Below are 8,178 nucleotides of genomic sequence, written 5' to 3'. Positions count from 1 at the left end.
TTTTCCTGTGAGAAATATGATTTCAAGAAAATGATTTTTCAGGAAAATAGACATTCGGGAATGCGGATTCGGGAAAATTACGGGAAGCGAAATTAATATACAGGTAACTGCGTACATGTACATAGGCGACAAACAACAAGATCTAACCGTCAGAGATGGAACTCAAAACTGTTCCCAATACAAATCCCTAAGCTTAAAAATAATCCAAGGTGGTACACTGGGTGCGGAAATTAGATGGGAATTCCGAATGTCGGACAACGATCCGTATACAGGGAGATTCAAAAGATACGCACTATTTATCGCAGAAAAATAATTGACATGCAGAGTTTAGCTTTTATTTATCTTATCACAGTGCAAAGAAACATTTCTTTACATTGATGGCATAAGAGTTCAGGGGAATTTCATTCTTGACTAGCGGTTTTGTCTGAACTTGTGTTGACAACACTACTAATTACCGTCATCTTTTCGTAATTTACCCGATACATTACTTATCTAAAATTCGGTAGAACTAGCGCAAAAGCCACTAATTTGGCAGCATTGGGACTGGTGATGTATTGTACTAGTGTACAGCCTCCACGATGTATTCCACGTTGAAAATTTGAGCACATTATGGGTACACTGATGTGAAATTTGAAATTTCTACACTATTCTATGTAGATCTCTGAAATTTTGTACAGTTGTCGTACTGTATATAAATAGTCTGTGTACAAAGTTTTATCTCATTTGATGCAGAAATGTATGAATTATTAATAATTTTGTAATTTTAAATTGTGTAAATTTAGCTTTTCAAAAATTGCTACTCCTCCCACAAATTCAAATATTTTTGGCCTGAAATTTTGTCTACATACTTGTCACACCCTCGGAAATAAAACTTGCTATACAATTTTTCCTTTTATTATACTAAAAATTGAAAAAATATATATTTTATGCACTAAAGTGTAAAAACGGAAAAAAAATTAACTCGAGCATAAATAAAATATGAATGTTGGGTATAATCCTGATAGTAAGTTTTGTTAAGAACACATTCAGAAACCGCTACAAAAAAAATCATGCATGTTGTACAAAATTTGTAGGAAGAGTAGTATTTTTAGCAATGCAAAATGTACAAAAACTGAAAGTGGAGAAAATTGACTTCAAAGTTTGGGATGATAATAATAAATAAGAACTCAATCTGTTTTATTTTCTAGGCATTTTGAGATATATAGGCCTTGCTTATTACACGCAGAACTTACTCTTATATACACTACCATGCAGTGCACACCTAACTGCACTAGTAAATAAAGATGACGACTGAAAAAAAAAACATGTAAACTTATGAAAACAAATCACAATAGACTGTAGACACTATTATAACACTAACAATAAAACTGTTAGAAACTTGCAAATATTTCTTGTATAACAAAACAAAAACCAAGCATGGAAAACACGTTGTTATGGCTAGTAGCAACAAATGGAATATTGCTTTAGACAAGAGTTGTGGTCTCCTTGGTAACTGAATATTTTTCAAAGGAAAGCATCCTTTGAAGTGATATCTGTTGGATTCTATGAAGAAATATTTCGAGAAGACGAGAAGTTACACTGTCTGAATTAGAAATCTAATGTACACAAATGTTGGTGGAAATTGCAACACCAAGAAAGATACATGTGACTGAAATGAAATTGATACCTCAGATTAGGTACATAACAATATACAAATGATTATAATTACAGAATTGTACCTGATCTGTGACCGTGAGATTTCAGTATGGTGTGAAGCTTCCATGCGCTGCAATCAGAGCTTCTAAGCTTCGTGCCATGGAATCGAAGAGAGACTGGATATGTTCCTGGGGAATCTCCCTTCACGCAGTTTGTATGCGAATCCACAAAGAGTCAAGAGTCGGTGCTGGAGGACCATGACGAACAAATTGCCAACCAACTATTTCCCAGACATGTTCAATGAGCGACATGTCTGGCGAACGTGCAGGCCAGGGAAGAGGATACCCGTCGTTCTTCAAAGAAAACTTGCACAATCCTCGCCACATGTTGCTGGTCATTGTCCTGCTGAAATATGGCATGTGGAGTTGCCTGAAGGAGGGGCAGTACTTCGGGCTCTAAAACCTTCCTAATGTAGCGATTGCTGTTCAGATTGCCCTGAATACGTAGAAGGCGAGATCGCATATTGTATCCAATGGCGCCCTAAATTATCACACTAGCGTTTCTCCGCTATGCTGCTCAACAATGTAGGCTCTCAGATTATGTTCATCACGGTAGGGTCTAACATGTATTCAACCATCATTGTAGGACAAGTAGGACTAGCATGACTCGTCCGAAAACACTACATTTTGCTACTCAGCACGCCAGTCACGGTGTTCACGTGCCCATTATAGTCTGAGGCGTTGGTGGTTTCTGGACAATGGAAGCCGACGCAACGGCATGCGAGCCACTAGTCCAGCCCTCAAAAGACGGCGACGAACGACGGCAGATAGATCAACACACGATGCAGTACTCCAACGTCGATTCAACATTGTGGATGAAGCTGTACGGTCCATCACGGCCAAGAGGATAAGATGGCGGTCATCCCGTGCTGTGGTCACATTACGTGATCCAGTACCCTCTCGTCTCTGTGTACGACCCTCTTCTATCCACTGGTTCCACACATGCATCACTGTCATAGCAGCATGCCCTGTACGAGCCGAAATATCACGGTATGACAAACCTGCTTACTGGAGAACAATCATTCCTCCCGAACTCATTCACGTGCTGATATTGCGGCCTTCCTCGTCGACGAGGCATTCCTACAATAGATTCAAGTTTCCACTTCCTTTGGAAGCTCTGCACTGTCTGAGCAAGTCATAACATTGACCTTGCTGGTGAAACAAGAGACGTCACTGTTTGACCTATATGTACGCCATTTCTATGGAAATGTAATCAATTATTGATGGTACACTGTTCTACATATCTCCCGAGATTGGAATCGTTCGGGCCATTCTTTCTGGGTGTTGTCTTTTCACAAACCGTAGTGTAATAAATACTATATTAAATACAGCTTAATTTCCACAATAGTCGCAGAATTCAGAGTGGAGGGCGTGGACGGGGGATTTACATTACCAGTCAGAGCGCGCAACCTCTTCGAAATGTGGCCCTAACAGGTGATAGACCGATCGTATGGCCATGAAAATTGGCAGAGGCCAACTCTACACCATGAACAATTTTTTTAAGATAATAACAAAAAATCAATATTTTTTACCAAAAATGACAAAATTTTACATCAGTGTATCCTTCATTTGAAAACTACATACCTATTTTCAACATCTTTCCCTTACTTCCATTTTTCGCTATCTACGCTAATAATGGAGTTTGTCTTTTGAATCACCCAGTATTAAATAGTGTTTCATGAGACAAAAATGTATCAAAATAAAATAAAAAGACGTTTATAACGCCATCGTAAAGAGTATAATTACCTGTGACAGCAAAATCTGCGGAAAATTGAAAATCTGGAAATTTTCCAGATCACAGAAATTATTACATTTGTTGCTCACATAAAAAGAAATGAACTACAAACAAAACAACTAATGTCGTATGAACACGTTCAACGAATGGGTGACGAACGTCTGCAAAACAAATTCCATAATGGAGTCCACCAGAGAGAAGAATGAAAGAAGGGCCAAGGCAGAGTTGGATGGAAGGAGTCAACAAAGAGATGAGAAGGTGAGGTCTTGAAGAAGATTAGCGGATAGACAGGGAAAGAAAGCTGGAGATTGGGTTACGGGCGATGTCGAAGAGCGTTGTCAACCGTCCTGAAGAATGTATCTGAAGGAAATCTTTCTATTTCTAATATATATTATGTAGCTATCCTAGGGCAGACTTTGCAATGCTTGGACGATATTCATAAAACTTCATTGAATATGGATATTTATACACAGAGTGTTTCAAAAATAGCGAGCATAATTTCAGGTATGTATTGCCCACATGTAGACAATCAAAATAGTTCATTACAACATGTGTCCGGAAATGCTTCATTTTCGAGTTATAGCCTTCACAACACTGAAATTGACCGGAACGTTTTTCTTTCCGCAGGTCGTTGTCATTACAGAAGATGTTCAAAATGTCCACCTCCTGCTTGAATACAGACCTCACATCGATGTCTCATTGACCTGCGAACACGATCCCAAACTGCAGGACTGAGTATTGCGTATATCCTCAGAACATGCCACAATTCGATTCCGAAGGGATTCCAAATCAGGCACCGGAGATGAATAAACCAACGATTTTAAATGGCCCCACAAGTAGAAATCGAGAGGGTTAAGATCAGGTGAGCGTGGAGGCCAAGCAGTTGGGCCACCTCTACCTATTCATCGATCAGGAAACCTTCGATTCAAGTACCGGCGAGCCATCATGCAAGAAGTGAATGTGTTGACGATTGAGCAGTGGAGTTTCTTCTAAAACATGTGGTATGGTGTTTTCCAGGAAGTTTGTGTACGCCTGCCCCGTAAGTTTGTTTACATGTACATGGGGTCCAACTAATCGATCACCAATGATACCGGCCCACATGTTGAGGGAGAACCGCACCTGGTGATGAGATGGAACAGTTGCACGTGGGTTTTCATACGCCCATACATGCTGATTGTGGAAATTTGTTATGCCATCTCGTGTGAACTGTGCTTTATCTGTAAATAATACTAAGGCAGGAAAGTTCGGATTTACACCACACTGCTGCAAGAACCACTGACAGAAACTAACTCGTGCAGGGTAATCTGCTGGTGACAGGGTCTGTACACGTTGCAAATGATAAGGATACAATTGATACTCTTTCAACAGTCTCCAGACAGTCGTATGAGGAATATTGACTTGCAACGCTACCCTTCGTGTACTGATAGAAGGAGTCATGTCCACAGCCTCCAGAATCTACTCCTGTACTTCTGGAGTTGTAGATCTTGGTCATCCCCTTCCCAAACCAGGAGAGTTAAATTTTCCATACTCGCACAGACGGTAATGGAGACGTACAAATGTCTTCCGATCTGGACATTGTCGCTGTGGGTACCTCTCCTGGTACAAACGACGAGCCGGCGCAGCACTGCCGTCCGCCTTACCGTTCATGAAGTGTATCTCTGCCAGCTCTTGATTTGAATACGTGTCGCACAGTCTAACGCCTACACAACACTGAATGTAACCTTCGCCTCGGAATGAACTGTCAGAGTGCCCTCTTAATGTCTCCTTTGACGGCAACAACCTGCGGAAAGAAAAACGTTCCGGTGAATTTCAATGTTGTGAAAGCCATAACTCGGAAATAAAGCATTTCCGGACACATGTTGTAATGAACTATTGTCTACATGTGGGAAATACATACCTGAAATTATGCCCCGTATTTTTTAAACATTCTGTATATAATTTGAACTGGCAATGGAAATTACGGGAAAATGGCTGGACGGATTTTAATAAATGACCCCTCATTTGGAAGCTTGGAACTCAGAGTTTTTCGGAAAAATAGTAGTTTTCAGTGAAATGTCAATTTTTAAACATAATTTTCCTCTTTTCCAAAATCCATCTGTCGTCAGTTTTGAGAACTAGCTAATAGCATTCACGGCCGACTTGATATTCCCTTCGCTTTTTTTTTTTGTAAAGGAGAAACGAAGCGAGCATCAAGTCAGCCGTGTTGCATTTCAGAATAGAACAAAACACATACTACAGTACAGCGAGTTAGAAAGAGAAGACTATAGAGTGGCCATGTTGTTCTGTACAGCGCTCTTTGCGGTGCCACCGCGAAACACGGAAGATCTGAGCTAAGCGCCCAGCTTTGTAAAAATTCGTCTGCGTACAATGTTGTATAACGGAGGTAAGAAGTACAAAAAAACGAAGAAAAAACATGCCTGTTGTGTGTGCTGCATATTACTGCAATGTCAAAAGGAAAAAGACAACTGATATATCATATTTCATGTAAATTTTATGAAGTTAAGTCCATAGTTTTGTTAATTAGCAGCATTTTTTTTTCATGCATAAATGTGTAACAACGCTCGGCATAAACAAAATAAATGGTTCACTGGTAATGTACGTAAACTAAATACGGATAAAACCAATACAATTCCGTTTCAGACCCAGTGAAATACAAATAGCAATACAATATTAAAACTGTATTCCGACACCGGCATCCTTTATTTTTGCTCCTTCTGTCCTTACTGCTTATACAAGAAGACGATGAGCTGCAGCTTATAAGATGTAGGCCTATTTCGAAGACAAACGATTAATCAAATAAATGGTTCACTAGTAATAAAGTTAAACTAAATACGGATAAAACCGCTACAATTCCGTTTCAAACCTAGTAATAGCAATCAAATATTAAAATTGTATTTCGACACTCGCATCCAAAATAACGCAAAACTCTAGGGTAAGTCGTATTGTTGTTAGTATTTTGACTGGAAGGACATGAAAGAACATAATTGAGCACCCACGTGCAATAATGGGGTAAGTATGAATATATTTCGTAACTACTTACCCCATTATTGTACGTAGGTGCTCAATTATACACTAATAATTATCTGTGGTGCCACAGCCCTTGAAAGGCTCAGACAGACCAGCCGGCTGTTGGTCTCACGTTCACATTTCGATAATAATTATACTTTACTGTAACAAAAAACTGAAAGCATGTTTTGTCATGTTTCACCCACGTTACAAGCTTGGAGGTAAAGGTTGTTTACTACAGATAGGGCCTACTTTCATTCTATATCTTATGGTATAGTAAATAGTTTTGCAACGTGTAGAGACTGGGAAAACAATTTAATAAAATCATCCGAATCATACTCGTTCATTTTATGGGCAATCTTGCAGGTCGCATTTAAAAGAACCTAGGAAAATTAACATTTTCTTCAGTATATTTGCTAGGACTTCTTGTCATACTACATGACAATTTTGCTTAGGTTATTCTTTTAAGCATTCCTTCTAGGAATAGATCAAGTGTTTTAAATTTAGCGTACATAAGTTTAGATTAAATTCCTAGCACGTATTTGACGAAATACTAGGTTTTTCCACTTCAGTTTAACTGATTTATGCAAACGAAATTAAGACAGCTGACGATTCTAATGTCAGTTATCACCACGCCCACTTTGTTTTGGGCGCATAAGTTCATTACCGACGGTCGTTCAATTTTCTTCAAACATGGCGGCGCAATGTCCACTCTATATCTTTCTCTTTCTAACTCGTTGCAGTAAACAATATTACACGAAGGCCATGATCTGCAAGAATGCTGACATATTTAGAGCTCAAATTAAATTCGTTATTAAAAACTTACCTTACTAAAAATAATTTACAGGTTCGATTCTGTGGTGTGTAATTTTCTGGGTACAGCTGTGTATTGGATATTAAAAACTACAAAAATTGAGGTGGTCTGATAACATTATTACCATTAGAAATGAAATATTATTGTAGTTAATGCCATGATGTGACTATTTTTCATTAATTATACATATTAATGCTATATTGACGATATGTAAGTGGAACGTTTTGGGGTTATATAAGTAGATGTAGTGAATAACTTAAATTAGATTTTGATTTCTATATTTTACTGAGTAGCGGATATATAGTATATATAGTATATGTTACTGAAAGCTATAAAACTTACGTAAGATAATAATATTATTGAAAATCAAATATTTTTATGATTATTAATCAAGTAGGGTTGGGTCTTTTTCATATATTTAATGGCGGTGTGGTGTAGATATTTATATGCATGGTTCTCTTCAGTATTGGCTCGAGAGACAGAGTATCTTTCATTGTTATAGAAGCAAATAACTTTACGAATGTCTGGTATTCTTCATTGAAAATAATTCTGAAAAATGTTTATTTGAGCGTCTAATGAACTCAGTTTGCAACATTTGCGGCACAAGCCACTAGTACCTTTTTATTTCTGAGAACAATGTGTCTCAAAGAAAACTGGGACTTTGAGGCATATTTCTTTCTTTTAAGAGATTGACAAAATGCATACTTTCAAATGGTGTTTTGGGACACAATTCAAATCATTCACAACTAGATTTGCTTTGTGGCTAGCACTGTGAAAGAAAAGGGATAGCTGATACCTATATCTCCTACATTGTTTGAAGTTTGAACGACACCGTCCTTCGCTGTAGGAGTTGAACACCTATCACAACACTATGCGATGCACTTGTCTGCATCAAGGCTTTCGTTTCGTAAAAAGTTATTCATTGCAGC

General features: G+C 38.3%; 1 protein-coding gene across 3 annotated transcripts in view; it reads left to right on the top strand.

Annotated features, from left to right (window-relative positions):
• BBS9 (Bardet-Biedl syndrome 9) overlaps positions 1-8,178 on the top strand; it is a 399,441-nt gene that overhangs the window by 286,861 nt on the left and 104,402 nt on the right. The gene's annotated exons all lie outside the window — the stretch shown is intronic.

The sequence above is a fragment of the Periplaneta americana genome, chromosome 17 (genome assembly GCF_040183065.1).
Source record: "Periplaneta americana isolate PAMFEO1 chromosome 17, P.americana_PAMFEO1_priV1, whole genome shotgun sequence".
Lineage (NCBI taxonomy): Eukaryota > Metazoa > Arthropoda > Insecta > Blattodea > Blattidae > Periplaneta > Periplaneta americana.
This window is presented reverse-complemented; position numbering and strand designations above follow the sequence as displayed.